Source organism: Nematolebias whitei, chromosome 11 (genome assembly GCF_014905685.2).
Source record: "Nematolebias whitei isolate Nwh7 chromosome 11, NemWhi1, whole genome shotgun sequence".
NCBI classification, from domain to species: Eukaryota; Metazoa; Chordata; class Actinopteri; order Cyprinodontiformes; family Rivulidae; genus Nematolebias; species Nematolebias whitei.
The window spans coordinates 19511449-19528954 of record NC_056508.1 but is presented as its reverse complement, the minus strand read 5'-3'; positions in this window follow the sequence as shown (position 1 = coordinate 19528954).

Here is a 17506-nt window from a genome sequence, read left to right as displayed (position 1 = left end):
AGACAGACAGATAGATAGATAGATAGATAGATAGATAGATAGATAGATAGATAGATAGATAGATAGATAGATAGATAGATAGATAGATAGATAGATAGATAGATAGAATCAGTAGTTTTTTTAACTCTACCTGAAACTTCTTGAACAAAGCCACAGTCTATTCTTCGTAGTTCTGCGTCAGCCACCAGAACAACAGAGGTAAATATAAAAAAAGTTCTAGTTTTCATTCTGTTCAGGTAGTCATGGCAGCTCAAGAAAAATGATGAAATGACCCTTACTTGTTCTCTTTTAGCACAGCAGGTCAGTGAACCTACAGCACGCTGCATCGTCTCCACATTGATTGACCTGTCAGATCATGTCAGCGCTCACAGACAGAATGTTCTGCAGATACACGCTGCTTATATACGCCGCCTCGGAAGACCACAAATCTCTCTCCTCAAAGTACAAATATCTGAGGGCCAAACAAAGGCTGCTCCTGCCCTCCCACCAGTCAGGCTGCAAGCTTGACAGACTTTATCTGATTTTTGATGAGAACATCAGGATGGATTAATTCAAGTAAGAGTCACATAATTATCAGAGCTGACCCATGAGCCCATCTTGACCTGCGTTTGGACACATTCAGACACTAGGTATCATATCAGTCTGAATTTAACTCATATTTACTTGCTGTGTTTTCACATTCTGTATATTTGATCTAAAAAGAAAGTTTGCATTTCAGACAACAAATTTAACTTCAAATGAGAAAATAAAACACTTTGTTTCATTCTCACTTGGTCTTTGAAAAGGTTTAGCTACAATAAGGACTTGGTTGGAACAATAATTTAGAATTTTTTTTTTTTTTTTTTTTTTGCAAAAATGTTATGAACAATAAAGTTTGTTTTCTCAGTCATCCAGGTATATAACAACAAAAAAGGTTGAATCATGTCATCTGGACTTCGTTTTTTTGTTAAAAAGAAACGTTTCGCCCCTCATCCAAGAGGCTTCGTCAGTCTGAGGCCTAGCCATCTGGTATTACCCAGAAGCCACGCTGACTCTTGTGTTTCAAGCCTGCCTCAGATACCCCTGAAGTCTGGCCTTTTCACTAATGGTTTCAAAAACACAAAGTTTGTTTTCTCAGTCATCCAGGTATATAACAACAAAAAAGGTTGAATCATGTCATCTGGACTTCGTTTTTTTGTTAAAAAAAAGTCAGTCTGAGGCTAGGCCTCTTGGATGAGGGGCGAAACGTTTCTTTTTAACAAAAAAACGAAGTCCAGATGACATGATTCAAGCTTTTTTGTTGTTATGAACAATGATTGTCTTACCTTTTGTAGATATATTTCTGAATAAACTTAATTTGAAGAGAAAGAGTTTCATTTTGACCAGATGGCTGAGCTAACAGCTAGTTCAGATGTGGCTAAGCCCATGGTGGATTGTTGACATAACAATATCCATTATCCATCCATCCATTATCTTTTACCCGCTTCTTCCTTTTCTGGTTGTGGGGGGTCTTTGGTGCAGATACCCAGCTATCACTGTGCGAGAGGCGGGGGGGACACCCTGCTGGGCAGGTCTCCAGTCCATCACAGGGACACTGTCAAGTAGTGAGGCAACAGCTCTACAAAGTGCTCCACGTGCCACACATACATGTAATGAATTCAAACGTAATAATTTGTAGTAGATAATGGATAAAGACTTTTTTCTCTTTCAACATACTCTGTGTTTTATAGAGTCGTGAATGACTGTTGTCCCAGCTGATGAGCGTGACCCTCTTCCCTCGGGGCACTCTGGATCCATATTGCCTTGGAGTCATACTCACCTGTGACTCTTCCCTTGCAGATCCTAAAGCCTCCAGTATACTCGGGCCTACGTCAGTCCATGGAAGTCCACACGTATCTAATTAGAGTTGAAGCGGACGCCCGTAGGGTATGTCCGTGCAAAGCTTGATTTTTACGACCCCGTACGCGTACTCGGTGTTGCACAATAAACTGCCCAGCGACAGACTCTTTTATATGCAACACTAATGTTTAAATCCTCCTTCTTCATCCCTGATCTGGTTTAATGGCCTTTTCTTTTCTTTTTTTTGCCAAAAGGCAAACAATCTCTTCCTCGTCCTCCGGTGAAGCCATAACTGAAATGGTGAGAATTGCGACCTGTCAATCAATCCAGTAGGCGTGTCAGCAAATGACCAATCGGTGACCTCAATTTGTCCCGAAGGTAAACGCCCCTTGCCCGCAGAGCTGGTCTTCAGCCACTCTGGGTGGATGCTCGAGTATGAAGTCTCAACTTTCTGCGGACAGTGCATGTCGAGTCCATGCAGTAAAGGTGTACACGAGTGTACTGGAGCCTTAACAGTGCACCATGTCCTCCCAGTAATCCATGTAAATAAACTGCACTTACCTTCGTATCCTGGTCTCAAGTCCTGTTCCTTCTCAGCTCCTTGCTTTGATACCTAAAACCTTGAAATCATGATAAAACGATACTTCATGCTTATAACTATTTGACAAAACACAGCTTCAAAAATGACCAGACTTTCTATTTATTCATGGAAAAACCACCTAACGTCAAGTGAAGGACCAATTTAGTTCAGCAACACAAAAACAATAACAACAAATGCTTTCAGTGGGATCTTTAGATATGTGATAGTCTACAGAATGTCACAAAACATGAAATGCTTTCACATTTATTTACGGTAGTTTCATTAAAAAAATTCTAAAGATATTGAAATTGAAAAATAAATTGACTTGTTTGCATGTATGTAAATTTTTGATACTACTACTCACACATTACAACTCATGCAATACCAAAGCATGTCTATCAGGAAATGCTATGTAACCAAAACATTATGAATGGATTCAGTTTTAAGTAGCATTGGGCATTTGCTTTTTATATAATAGCTTTATAAAATAATGCTTAGCTTATTTGTTTGTATTTCACTAAGCTCCTTGTAAGAAGTCTTTGTCAACATGATCTGTGAATCAAACTGTCAGTTAAATATAAACATGTCTAGTTTTGTAAAGAACTGAAGCAAACGTCACAATCAACCTTTTAAAAGATTGACTAGACGATTTGCACAAAAAGGATTAATTGGGTAAAAAGAAACCCTTTTAAAACATCAAAACTTCTTCAAGTTTCTTCAAGTGTAATCACAAGTTTTCAAACACGCAGCTATGCACCGCAGAGAAAGAAGACAATGATTTACATCCGCTGAACAAGATATATCGATCGAATTAGCCACACCTTTGATTAAACCCCACATCAATACTTTCCAGAGTTCAAGCAGAAGGCATGCCTCAACCTCAACTTAACTGAGACGTTATGAATGAGGCCGTCAAGGCTGTGAAGCTAAAAGGGAATCGCAGCTAAAGACAACCAGAGAACTGGGTAAATGTTTGGGTCATAAAGACATGATGGGCCAGTGAACATTTGTACCTTTTCACGAGAAATGTTTTGTGCCTTACACTGTCCACCCGTGCAGCCTCTGCCTACTGGAATACAGAAACAGCTACTATAGAAGAGCCAAAGGGGCTAAGCACTCCCTCATGTTCACAAAAATGTCAATAAATAAAACACTTACCGTATTTGTCGGCCTATAAGTGGGGGGGGGGGGGTTGCATAATTTGCGTGCCCTGTGACTTATATGCCGAAGCGATGTATTTATGGATTATTCCCCATATTTAAAAACAAATTTTTGGCTGCGATACAACTGTTTTCATTCATTCTAACTGAAAAAAAAACATTTGAACAGTACTAAAAAAGTTAAATCTGGTCCTCTTGATATTCAAAACACAAAACAAAACAAAAAATGTAGAAACGTTTCATCTCTCATCCGAAAGACTTCCTCAGTCTGAGGTGCTGTATTCAGCTCAGTCTTATAAACAGCACCTTCTCAGAGTGGATCAGCCAGTTTGCAGCCAAAACCAGCTGCTCACATGATCCAGGAGGACCATCAGCATAACGATGGATCATTAGCACACTGATGGCTGTTTACTATTCACAGAGGGCTGAGTGATACTAGCAATAACAGCATTGTAAGAGGGGGACAGATGAACACAGAACACATATGGGGAGCAATATTATAGGCAGAAACACGGGTGTGCTATGGGGTCTCCAGTTTCTCCTATTGTTGCCAACCTGTACATGGAGGAGGTAGAAAAGGGAGCCTTGACGTCCTTTTCAGGGACACCACCAAGTCATTGGTTCAGGTATGTTGACGACACCTGGGTTAAAATCAAATCTCAGGAAGTCCAACATTTTACTGACCACATCAACTCTGTGGATAAATACATCAAGTTCACACGAGAAGATGAAAAAAATGGCAAGTTTGCTTTCTTGGACTGTGAGGTCTCAGTCTCTGATAGAGGACATTTGCAAACTGAGGTGTACCGCAAACCCACCCACACAGACCAGTATTTGCAGTTTGACTCCCATCACCCTTTGGAGCACAAGTTAGGAGTCATCAGGACTCTGTATCACAGAGCAGACAGCGTCCCCACTAGCTCAGGAGCCAGGCAGAAGGAGAAATCCCACACAAGACAGGCTCTAGAGCAATGTGGATATCCTAACTGGGCCTTCCTGAAAGCAGAGAAGAAACCCAAACAGGACTCCAGTCAGCCATCAGGTGAAAAGGAGGAACCCAGACCCAGACCAGTGGTCATTCCGTATGTTGAGGGGGTATCAGAGAAACTGAGACGTTTATTTTCTAAACATAACGTCCCAGTGGCTTTTAAACCCCAAAATACATTACGGCAAAGACTGGTTCATCCCAAAGATCCAGTCCCCCGGCACAAACAGAGTAATGTTGTGTATGCTGTTCAGTGTCAGGAGGGCTGTGATCAGTCTTACATCGGGGAAACTAAACAGCCACTGGCCAAAAGGATGGCCCAGCACAGAAGATCAACATCATCAGGCCAGGACTCTACACTCATCTCCAGGCCAGTGGTCACTCTTTCAGGGATGAAGATGTTCACATCCTGGACAGAGAGGAACGATGGTTTGAGAGAGGAGTAAGTGCTTTTCTTGTTAAATTTCAAAGAAACGAGCAGCGTTCCTCCTTATTTTTTTTCCTTCCTTTGCCCGCATCTGGGGCACCGAGGCAGCGAAACTATTTTTGAAATTCAGCTGATTTGACTATTAAAGTGCATTTTTTAAGGAAAAGTTCAACTGAGACACACCTTTGCTATAATGTCGAGCAAACCAGAATTTTTTTAGGTGGTTATCCTGTTAAATTTTAAAGAAATGCAGCGGCTCATCCCTCTGTGCGTGCACTCTTCGCAGCACCTCAGCAGCTAAACTATTTTTGAAATTCAGCTGATTTGACCATCAAAGTGCATTTATTAAGCAAAAGGTAGACTGAGCCACACACTTAGTATAATTTAGAGCAAACAAATAATTGTTTTTAAGTGCTAATCTTGTTAAATTCTTGTTAAAGTCCTTCCGTGAACGCTCCCGCGGCCGCCATTTGGAATAGATGCGACGTATATGGCGAAGCGACATATTTATGGATTTTTCCACTTTTTTAGACATATTTGGACATATGTGACTTATAGGGCGGTGCGACGTGTACGGCAGAAAATGTGGTACTAACACACAATATTTAAACAGATTGATTTACATTTTGGTGACATTAAGACTACCACCAATAATAAAATGTCACAATAAAAACACAGGTTACTGTTTACAGCCCAAACACAACAGTGTAAAATTCAATTTATCTTTTTATGTTCAGTGATGGATGGGATTTGTGCCACGCCCCTTGAACTGCTACCCAAAAGGCTTTAGCCAATGAGAGTGGAGGTAAACGGATGTTCCCTTTGTGTGTGTGTGTGATGGTGTGTGTGTGTGTTTGTTTGTTTGTTTGTTTGTTTTACTAACACAGCATAGCAAAAACAAGCAGTACCATAAATTTACTAGATTAGTTACTTTTTCAGCAACTTGTTTTGAAGGAAAAACAAGTGAAGAGGCTGGAGGTACATCAGCCAAACAATATTTAAATACAGTTGAAGGACTAACAGAAATTAACCAGTGAGTTCAGTGAAATAACTGGTTCATGGCAAGTATAATAATCTGCAGAGAAAGAGGGGACTGACTGGAGGGCTGATGGTGATGCACAGCGGTGCACAGTTTGTAGGGTTAACGGTTGGATTGTAACTGTAGAAGATATTGACTGAGAACAATCTTCAGAGTGCTTTTTCTGAAACACTGACATTACCAAAATGACAACCCACATGATGGTAGAGTCGGAGGTGAAGTACGCTGAAGACGATGAAACAGTTTTTCAGCAGCAACCTGGAATATGACAGCTTGAGTGGCTGCGCTGTCGATTCATCAGGACTTTGCAGGGAAATCATCTGACTTCACTGATATGGGGATTAAACTTTCTGTGTCCTGGAGTTTTTGGGGTGAGCTTCTCTTTTTACAGTTTTAAAAAAAAAACTCCACATTATCTCGGGCTTTAGGATGTTGCCTTTCATCACTGTCTTTGCTAACTTATTTTAACTAGGTGAAGAAGTTTGCTTCACAGCAGCTGAGATTAAATTTGGTTCTTGGAATCACAGCTAGATTGTGTAATGCAGTACAAATGTTCATAGTTGAATGTTTTCTGACATTGCACCTAAACCGTTCATTTTTTAACAATTTTCAGACAAAAAAAGGACATGATTTGGTTTTCAAGGTTGTTTCTTTATCTCAAATATGTATTGTTGTAATGATGAATTAAAAATTAAGAGTTTTATAATGAACATGTCAGCCCACACTGTCAATATCACCACCAGCCATTACAATTGGAAAAATAAAGAACAGCTTTCTAGACTAAGTGTTTGAGGCAAACCAGCCACTAGGGAGTACAAGCCAGTGTATCTTTTGTGCTAGTCCCAAGCCAGGGTAAATGGTGAGGGTTGTGTCAGCTAAGGTTTATTAGCTGTCTTGGCCATCTTGAATAAGATTGAGTCCAAAAATTAACCAGTTGTATAATCTTGAAATATGTCTTGAGTATGACTTTCAGCTTAAACTTTGCCATATTTTAGCAAAATATTTATGAAATTTGGATCTAGAAGGAACAACGTGGGTTCCATCCTGGTCGTGGACCACTAGACCAGCTCTTTACCCTTACTAGGGTCCTTGAGGGGTCATGGGACATGGTCATTGCCCATCCAGTCTACATGTGTTTTGTGGACTTGAAGAAGGTGTTCCACCATGTTACTAGGGGTGCACTGTGGGGGGGTGCTCAGCGAATATGGGGTTGGGGGTCCATTGCTACGGGTTGTTTGGTCCCTGTACAAACAGTGCAAGTTTGATTCATGTTAGGAAAGAAATTCTCATTTGCTCATGTTGTTTACTTAAAAGAACCACAACTCACGACAAGTGATGATTTTTAACTAGCTTTTTCACTTGCAAGGGACACATTCAGGACAAGTACATACACAAATAGTGTTACAAATGGATATCGAATGTGGTCTTCTGTTGACATTTATAACATTAACAGTTCAGTGGAGTTAAGTGGGTGGTGCTTCTTGCTAAAGCCATCTGAAGTCCCAACTTACAAAAGCACACAACTATGGTTTATGGTGTCAGGGATGCGCCGTGAATCAGCATCTAGGTCAAGATAAGAGAGCAATTTGGGAGACAGCAGAGCAGCTTGTACTCATGGGAGGAGGGAAAGATGTTTTCAGCCACAATATATATAAAAACACAATAAAAACATTCAAAACCCTTGAATGAAATGTCTTCAACTGTTTGCTTTCCCTGCATTAAGTCAAACCCCTTCAAGGTGGGAGATGTACTCCGCCAGGGCTGCCCATTGTCACAGAATCTGTTCATAACTTTCATAGACAGAATTTCTCAGTTCAGCCAGGGGGCTGAAGGAGTCCACTTCAATGGCCTCAGAATTCCTTCTCTATTTGCAGATGACGTGGTCCTGTTGGTGTCATCGTGCTGTGATCTTCAGCTCTCACTCAAGGGGTGCGCAGCCGACTATGAAGCGGCTGGGACGAGAATCCGTGTCTCCAAATCGAGGCCATGGTCTTCAATCAGAAAAGGGTGGATCGTTCTCTCCGGGTTGAGAGTGAGTTTCTGCCTCAAGTGGAGGAGTTCAAGTATCTTGGAGTTTTGTTTACGAGTGATGGAAGAATGGAGTGGGAGATTGACCGATGGATTGGTGCAGCGTCTACATTATTGCAGTATCTGTGCCATTCTGTTGTGGTGAAAAGGGTACTGAACTGTAAGATGAAGCTCTATGTTTACCATTCGGTCTAAGTTCATACCCTCATCTATGGCCACAATTTCTGGGTAGTGACTGAAAGCACGAGATCAGGGATACAAAAGGTTGAAATGATTTTTCTTTGCAGGATAGCTGGTCTCTCCCTCAGAAAATTTTCAGATGGAAGCTGAAAAAATATCTGGGCCTCCCTGCTCAAGCTGCTGCCCCCATGACACACTTCAGAACATACGGAAGATGAAGGATGGATGGATAGATTTACAACATTGACTGAGTAATACTTTCTTTTGGTGTGTTTTCTAAGGACAGTTGACTGTGGTGGCCATCTTGTACTGGATTGGCTCCAGTGGTTAATCTGTTCTAGAGGTACATCTAATAACTATTTTTTGAGTTTCAACACAGTCGGTCCAATGGTTTGTGGGACAGAAAGAGTTGATTGCAAGTGGGTAAGGTTAAACGTTTAAACAAAGATCTTGCTCAGTCTATTAACACTTATAATATGTATTGGAGATCAGTCTCAACTACTATCATACCAAAGTTTAGGTTAATATCTCTAAAATTGGTTAATTTCAACCACGTTTTGCCTTTTACAAAAAAAACTAATACATCTTCAACAATCATCAGGTTTGAATGAGCTTTGAACATAGCTACACCTTTCTCAAAGGGATGATCAACAACATTTAAAGAAAATGTTGATGAAATCCAAACATTATCTGCTTTACAGTTTAGTTTCCATTAGCGCACAACCCAAATCAAATCTAATAATCTAAACAATCCCTGAGTATAAATGACAAAGAGAGTGGAAGGGGTCTCCTAAGTTTAACTAGTGTATATGAAGTATATGCAGCTGCATGTGGCTCATATGTTACAGTGTATATCTGTTCCCTGGGGTGACTCTGTAGATGCAGTCATCAATCTGTCCATAGCATTTCTTTATATTCTTCATCAGTGACTTTCATTTTGTCTGTGATGGCCTGAGGTTGTGGTGGTCAGAGGAGGATGCAGGCAGACAAACAGTACAGAGCTCAAGTATGATTAGATATCACTCTAATGGCTACTTTAGTGGTCTGTGTGGATCACCTCTGGACACAAACAATGCACACAGAGTGGGGAAAAAATGGCACAGGCAGCCCATGATCTAAAACATTTTCCAATATTGCTTTGCTCTGATTATTCCAAAGTTCTCTCCTGTGTGCAATAAAGATGAAAACAAATGGAAGCACTGCACTGCCTTAAACCTTAAATGCTGATTTGTTACATCAGCAGCCAAGGTGGGCTATTGTATACAAATTGCCCGATGCTCCTGCAGTGAACTTCTTAACTAAATTTTAATAAAATATCCCATTCTTAGTGAAATAGCTGTGCTTTGAGGGGCGGAGGAGTAACTCCCAGAGACATGAAAGTGGGTTCAAACATTCAAGAAATTCTCACCAAAAGAAATAAAATTAAAAAAAACTCTGGGAAACAATCAGGATTTTCTAACAGCCCACACCACCTGAGCATCTTCACCTGAAAAGAATCATTGTTTGATGGCAGATGCAGGTGGGGTTATTCCATATTAGGAGAGACATTTTAAGGAGCATAAAGGCATCTAAAAGCTGAGATTAGAAACAGTTATGTGTCCCTCTTCCCCTCCCTCTGGATCAGTGAGACCACACCTTGGAGAGAACAGGTGCAGCCGGACACATTAGAGTCGGCGAGGGACGGAGATAAAGGAGAGAAGCTCTGGGCTCATCGTACCGTCTGAAATCAGATTTAGATCCCATTCTTACATTCAAATCATATTACGCTGCACAGCTATTTGCAGAGCAGCTATCTATCACTCAGATTCACACTGTCAACACGATCCGACCATCTGTCAGTACTTACCTACACAAAGCTCCGAGATATGGCCCTGATGGAGCTACTGAGGAATCCAATGCTTTGAAATCATTTCTCGTCTGTGCGGGCTTTGTTGGAGAATACAGATACGGGGAACTCTAAATCATATCCCACAACAAGCACGGGACCGGAGCAGCTTTTACAACATCTGCTCTTCATATTTTTCCAAACAAACAGTGCGTGTTCCCATCATTGATTTCCCATCAAATGCTCACTCAAAAGTAGACTTGCATGTTTGATTCATGAGCTTGAAGTGCAACAATGAACACTTTGCTTGTGGATAAAAATGGGAAATATTAATCTAAAGTTACAGAGATGGGATTTGGAAATTTGAAAGCGGAGAAAAGTCCTGACAGTTAAACCGCTTGTGCTGTTTGGTTTGATGTATTATGTCTTTCATTTCAATCCCTTCAGTGCTTACTTGCTGGGTTCAAATTCTTTTACTTTCTTTGAAAAAAAAAATTGGCCTTGAGAGTTTACAATCAAGCTAATGGGGGACTTAACTAATTGAGTCTCCTGCTTCCTCTGGCATGTTTTATGTTTCCACTGTGCTCTTCTATCTGCTTTTTCTTGGTGTAATCACTGCACTGACTTCTACTCCTATCCACGCTTGGAATTTAAAAGACGCTGTAACAAATCCAAATATCTGCCCTGCACAAACGAGAACATCCCTCCCCACTTCACCCCCGTCTGCTGAGGCCACAGATCACCCCCATGGTCCTCCTGCTGTGTTTGTGATTGCTCCTACAGTTAAAGGTCAGCTGCTGATTGGTGCACCGTGTGACCACATAATCAAGGAGAGGGATGATTGAAGATTCTCTGAGATGAGGCATCATTTGGCTCGCAGGATTTTAAAAGGAAAAACCGGCTGCTGCACACTTTGTTTGCAGAATATCTTCCTTCTGCCTTCTTACAGCTCAAACACTCCACAACTCAGGCGGAACTTTAATGCTATAAATGTTGTCCTAAACTATTTCATGTAATTAGGAAAGTTTTGAAGAATCACATCACTAATGCTGATTTATCAATATCCTGCATTAGGAGAGGATTTTGAAATTGCAATCAAAAGTTGTTACAGGGTTGAATAAGTATGAGTTTTTTTCTTATGTATTGGAAATAAATGACACTTTATATAATATTGGCCATCACCAAAACATATGTGTGTTCGTTTATTTGCAAAATATTTCACAAACCACTTGATGGATTTGAATAAAACTCTCAGAAAGTAATTATTGGCTCCAGTACAACTGCTGTACTTTAACTTGTGGAGTTAATTCATTTCAAGGACACAACAGCTAATCAACCTTGGCAAAAACAAAAATGGCTGTGTCTCAGTTAATTTAACAGATATGCAGATAAAAAAAAATGTTATAATATTGCTAAGAGATGACACCGGATTTGTGCTTTAAACTTTGCCATTAAAACCAGAATCTCACTGGGTTACAGCTGCTGGGGAAAAAACTAACAAATGTTTGTTTATTTCAGGGTTTGCAACCAAGCTGTGTCAGCAGTGCAGTCGAGTTTTGAGTCACAGATTTTTGAAAATGGTGACTATTATCAAAATTATCATATGCAACACTGGTCTCATTGACATTTTTAAAACATCGGCTTTGGATGTACATTCATGGCACATTAACTTTTAAAGTCACCTGAATTCAAGATGGCCACCAAGGCCAACTGATCCTAGAAAAGACAAAAGTTGCTCTTAGTCAGACTGAGGTTGAGCACTATACTGCACTAACTGATACGGAGATACCGTAGGAGTTTGTGCTTTACATTATTTCCAAGATTGTCTGTCTGTCAACTCATAAAATGATCTTAATTCAAACTGACATGAAAGGCGGAGGGTGATGTGCGTTCCTTTAAGAAATACTGGATCTTCATTTAGTTTAAGGAACATGTTATTATGAATGTGGAGTAAATACTATAGAGATTAACCTAAAGGTCCACATCAATTCAAATGCAACTCCATCCATCCGTGCATCCATGCATCCATCCATCCATCCATCCATCCATCCATTATCTTTTCCTGCTTCATCTTTTTCGGGTCACAGGGGTCACTGGTGCCCATATCGAGCCATCACTATCCATCACTGTACGAGAGGCAGGGGACACCCTAGACAGGTCTCCAGTCCATCAAAGAGACACATAGAAATAAACGAGACAAACAACCATTCACTCTCTCACTCACACCTAGGGACAATTTAGAGTTACCAATCAGTCTAACATGCATGTTTTTGTTCTGTGGGAGAAAACCGGAGCACCCGGAGAAAACCCACGCATGCACGGAGGAAGATGCAAACTCCACCCAGAAAGGTTCCCGTCCAGGATTTGATCTGACAACCTTCTCGCTGAGAGGCAGCACCTCTATCAACTGCTCCACCGTGCAGCCCTCAAATGCAATTCAATATTTATCAGAGTCAGAGAGTTTTATTTGTCATACACACCACATGTGGTACATGAGATGGAACAAGATTATGTACACAGGGTCCCAGTTACATCCCACAATAAAAAGAAAAAGAAAAAAAGTAACAAGATCTAAGATATGAACTAAGAAAAACATCAACTAAATATACACTAAGCACTAATAGCATAAAAACAATACGGCGAACAGCAGCACGAACATGAAACTGTGTGAGCAGATGAGCAGGAATGAGCGCATCAACATGAAACAGATCAGCAGCAACATGAAACAGATCAGCAGCAACATGATGTGAAAAACATTGATGATTCTGGTTAGAGATTCATGAGTCTAACAGCCTCAGGGTAGAAGCTGTTCCTCAGTCTAGTGGTTCTACACTTAATGCGCCTTAACCTCCTTCTTGAAGGGATTCAATTCAGTTTATTTATATAACGCCAAATCACAACAAAGTTGTCTCAGGGCACTTTACAGCAACATTCACATACATAAAAGCCAATTAGTAAAGTTCTCTATCTAAGGAATCCAGCAGACAAGTTGAATCTTGGCTTCGTTGCAGTCACCCATCCTGAGCAAGCACAGTGGCAACAGTGGAAAGGAAAAACTCCCTTTTAAAAGGACGAAACTTCCAGCAGAACCAGACTCAGGACAAGCAGCCATCTGCTTTGACCGGCTGGTTGAGAGGACAAGAAGGAGAGACAGACGAACACCAGAAAGACAAAAAAAAAACACGTTATTGATAGAAAAAATAACTACAAATACAAAACAGGTTGAGCAGAGTAAGTAAAGACAGAAGTAGAGTGAAACAGTGTGGTCAGTTTGTCCTCCAGCAGTCTAAGCTATAAGGGACAGCTCAGGAAACCCAAGCCGACCTTAACTATAGGATTTAGCAAAAAGGAAAGTCTTAAGCCTAGTTTTAAAACTGGAAAATGTGTCAGCTTCACAGACAGAGATTGGAAGTTGGTTCCACAAGAGAGGAGCCTGATAACTGAAAGATCTGCCTCCCATTCTGTTTTTGTAAATTCTAGGAACCACAAGTAAACCTGCAGTCTGAGAGCGAAGTGCTCTGTTAGGAAAATATGGAACAATAAGATCTGTAATATAAAATGGAGCCAGGTTGTTGAGAGGGGAGCGGGGCAAAAAGTGTGTGTGCTGGGTGAGTGAGGTCCTTCATGATGCAGGTGGCCCTCTTCCTGCATATAGAGGTGTAAATGTCTGTGATGGTGGAGAGGCTGACTCCAACAGACTTCTGTGACTTAATTATATTAGGACATTTAAATTAAAATAAATAATGATAGCTTTTTTTTAACAACACATACTCGGGAGCTAAATCAATTCTCAAAGCACAATCTATAAGAAAAATGCCCCAAATAGTATTTTTTCTAACAATATAACTAAATTGTAAATGTCTATTTATAATTTATTTATTTACAATCAGTTTTTGTCACTGTAGCTGTGCTTTAGAATTTTAAAAATATAATTGAAACATTTAGTTTTAATGTATTTAATGTAAAGTGGCAGCCTTCAGCCAGCAGGTGAGACGCTCCCTTTGGTCAATATGTTGAGACCATAACACAGCAGACACTTAAAACTGCATAAGGAGAAGTTCTATTTTCCTGTTTTTCTTAGATGACAACTCTTCTGCTCTGATGGTTGTTTGTGTTTGACTACATGTAAGACAGAAAAACATTTTCCCCCCACAAAATGTTGTTTCGTTTTAAAAATTGCACCAAGAAAGGAACAAAGTCCATGAGCAATAATCCAGGTATACAATCCAACAAAAATGTTGGATTGTATACCTGGATTATTGATCATAGGCTTTGTTGTTTTCAACCAGTTTGACACGACTGTCAACAAGGAAGAGGGCCAGCAATAGAGGAGGGGGCGTGACAAAGAGACCATCTTAGCACCAACATAACTAGCTTGTTCCACTTTGGAGTAAGCTGTTGGGGGAAGAATCAGTTTTGTTGTGTGTTTCCTTGACTGATGAAGCCTTCCGGATCGAAGGCGAAACGTTTCAGCACAAAAAAAAAAAAAAAACCTGTCCAGATGACCTGACTGAAAAATGTTGCACCGAGAAAGGAGTTTCTTTGTGGAAGAAGGCTTTTAGCATATTTTCACAAGACAAAATACATTACTTTTTACTGGATTCATTCTGATGATAAATTTTATTTGTGACGCGGCTAAACTTTCTCCAGTTTCATGGTTCTATTAAAAAAAAAAAAAACTAAACTGCCTAAAGGAGCATAAATAATTAAAGTTTGGAATCACTTTGTCAGCTCGTATCTGACTGCTCAGACAAAATGAAAGCTCTGGGAGGAGAAGTCTTTATAAAACAAGTAGCAAATAATCCAGTAGGCATCATAAAAAAGACTGAAGCATCCTTTGTGCTAGCTGAGTGCTGCGCTTCAACTATGAGGTAGTTTAGGTTGAGATGCCTCAGAAAAATAACATAATGCTCTGACAGAAACCCATTCCATGGCTCATAAATTGCAAAACCTTCTGATTTGAGCAAATATGTTGAGCTCTCTTAAATGCAGTTTTCAATAACATGTTTACTGGAAACAATGGACTGAGAATCACCACATTAAAGTAACTCTTTCAGCCAAACATGGTGGTGGTAGCATCAGGCTGAGGGGATGTTTTTGTATGAACTGGAAACCAAATCAAAATGAAAAAGATTGATGTAAATAAAAGATGAGCTGTCCCAAGTGTGTTTAAGACACAAGACACACAGTGATATTAAAAGTATCCTATGATGATATAAACAAGGGATTTTTGTTTTTCATTTTTAATGATCCAATGAAACATGCCAAAATCTAATTTATGTTTGTCAAAAGAGAGAGATTTATAAATAAATAAATAAAGATAAATGAAAAACATTCAGCTTAAGAACAATAAGTGTAGTTTTAAAATGTATTTATTTTATGGACAAATTAATACCTTTAAGGGTAAGGGGGGAAAGTAAATGTTAACATCAGTGGTACCCTTTTTTAGATTACTCATAATCTTGACCTTTTGATATTAAAATGCAACAAATCTTGCAGGAGTTTTAACTTTTTTGTTTGTTTTGTTCTCTAAAACAGTGGGTCCCAACCCTGGTCCCTGAGGAACACCATCCTGCTTGTTCCTCTGCTCCAACACACCTGATTTGAACAATAGAGTGATTAACAGGCTTCTGCCAAACTTAAGGAAGTAATTAAATCACTGACTCAGGTGTGTTGGAGCAGAGAATAAACTAAAACATGCAGGATGGTGTTCCTCAGGGACCAGGGTTGGGAACCACTGCTCTAAAATAATTCAGAAAACGTTTTAAAAAGCTTGTAAATTTGATATTAGCAATAATATTATTAACATCAATTTCCCACAATTGGGCACCTTTAAAATCTTTAGTCAGTATTATTTTGCCACTTACAAGTCATTAGTGTGATTCTAATATTCCTTTACAGCCATTTAACTACAACCATACGAAATGGCTATTATTGCCCATGTCTCGAATTTTGACTCTCTTTCCTTGATTAAATAAAGAAAAATTACATTTTAAGTGCTCTCCTTCCCTGTGTTTGTGTTGCAGAGAGAGGTTGAATTCAAAATGGACGTGTGGAGGTCAAGTCGTAAGGTTTCTGTATTTCTACAATGATCATTCTCTGTAAGTGTCATTTAAAACATCCACACATCTTTTGGCTTTTACTCACAGTTCCATTAAAGACCATCTTTTTCTTAAAGGGAAGTGAAAGCAGCCAAACAGAGGGGCTACCAGCCGACCGTGGCTGTAATTGATGGACACTTGGCACACTCGGTGTGCTTGGCGATTTGTAGAATCCATAAAGAGAGATGTTGAGGTAATTATGTTTGTCATGATATATTGAAAGCAGAAATCGGCAACCTAATCAAAACGGCCGACAGCTGTAGCATGCAGATGCTATCAGACCTCTTGTCCATGGTGATAAAATGAAAGCGGGTCATTTTAACAGGTAACAGCTGTTCATAGCTAATTTGTTCAATTATGTGCAGAGAATGTAAGTGGAGGTTGATTCCCCGTCCCGAGGGAGCTCCTCTCCCTTCACTTCCAGGGAGCGCCCGGTGATGAAAATCCATATTCAACAACCTGAACATGAGGCTCTGTGTGGATGCTGGATGTTTCTTTCATTGCACAAAGGACTATTTCCTTCTAATTACCAGCAACATGCTTTTTGCCTTTATATCGGCAGGTTGAAAGAGCTGTTTCATAAATGTTCTTTAAATAACGAAGCCCGAGAGAAAGTATGATTATATAAAGCATGCCCAGGAACCTTTGGGTATTCATGCCTGCCCTGATGAGAGGATCAATACCATTCAAGAGACGTGAAAAATGCCCGTGATTATAATGATGATCAGGATAGTGGTGTTATTAAGAAAGATGAAAGCTTATTAAGGTTTAGATTGATTTAACATCACGGAGTTTCCTTAAATTAAGGGCTAAACTGGATGTTTTAGGGAAAACCTGGATTTGTAAATGCACTTCCTGCATTGCTGCAATGGTCAGACGAGCTGGTAAAATTACTGCAACCTGGTAGTAAATTAAGTAACTTTTTTTTTTTTTTTATCATTTACAAGTATAATGAGGAAAAATAATTGTTAAGGGAAACAACCACAGCAAATACAGTAAAAGTTTTCTTGTTTTCTTTTGTTGTTGTTTTTAACCTTCTCAAAAAAAACCCCAGAAAGGCCTTGAATTTCTTGAGGGAATACATATCACCCGCTGTCTTTCATAGAAGAGTTTTAGACTAAGATTATCTTTTGGTAAGACATGACATAAACTAAAAAAATCAAAAATACAATATAATGCTATGATACACAATATGCTGTGAATTACTTTCAGCTAATGACACGTCAAGGGCAGCACGGTGGAGCAGTTGGTAGAGCTGACGGACGGATGGACGGACGGATGGATGGACGGGCGGATGGATGGATGGATGGATGGATGGATGGATGGATGGACGGATGGATGGACGGATGGATGGATGGACGGA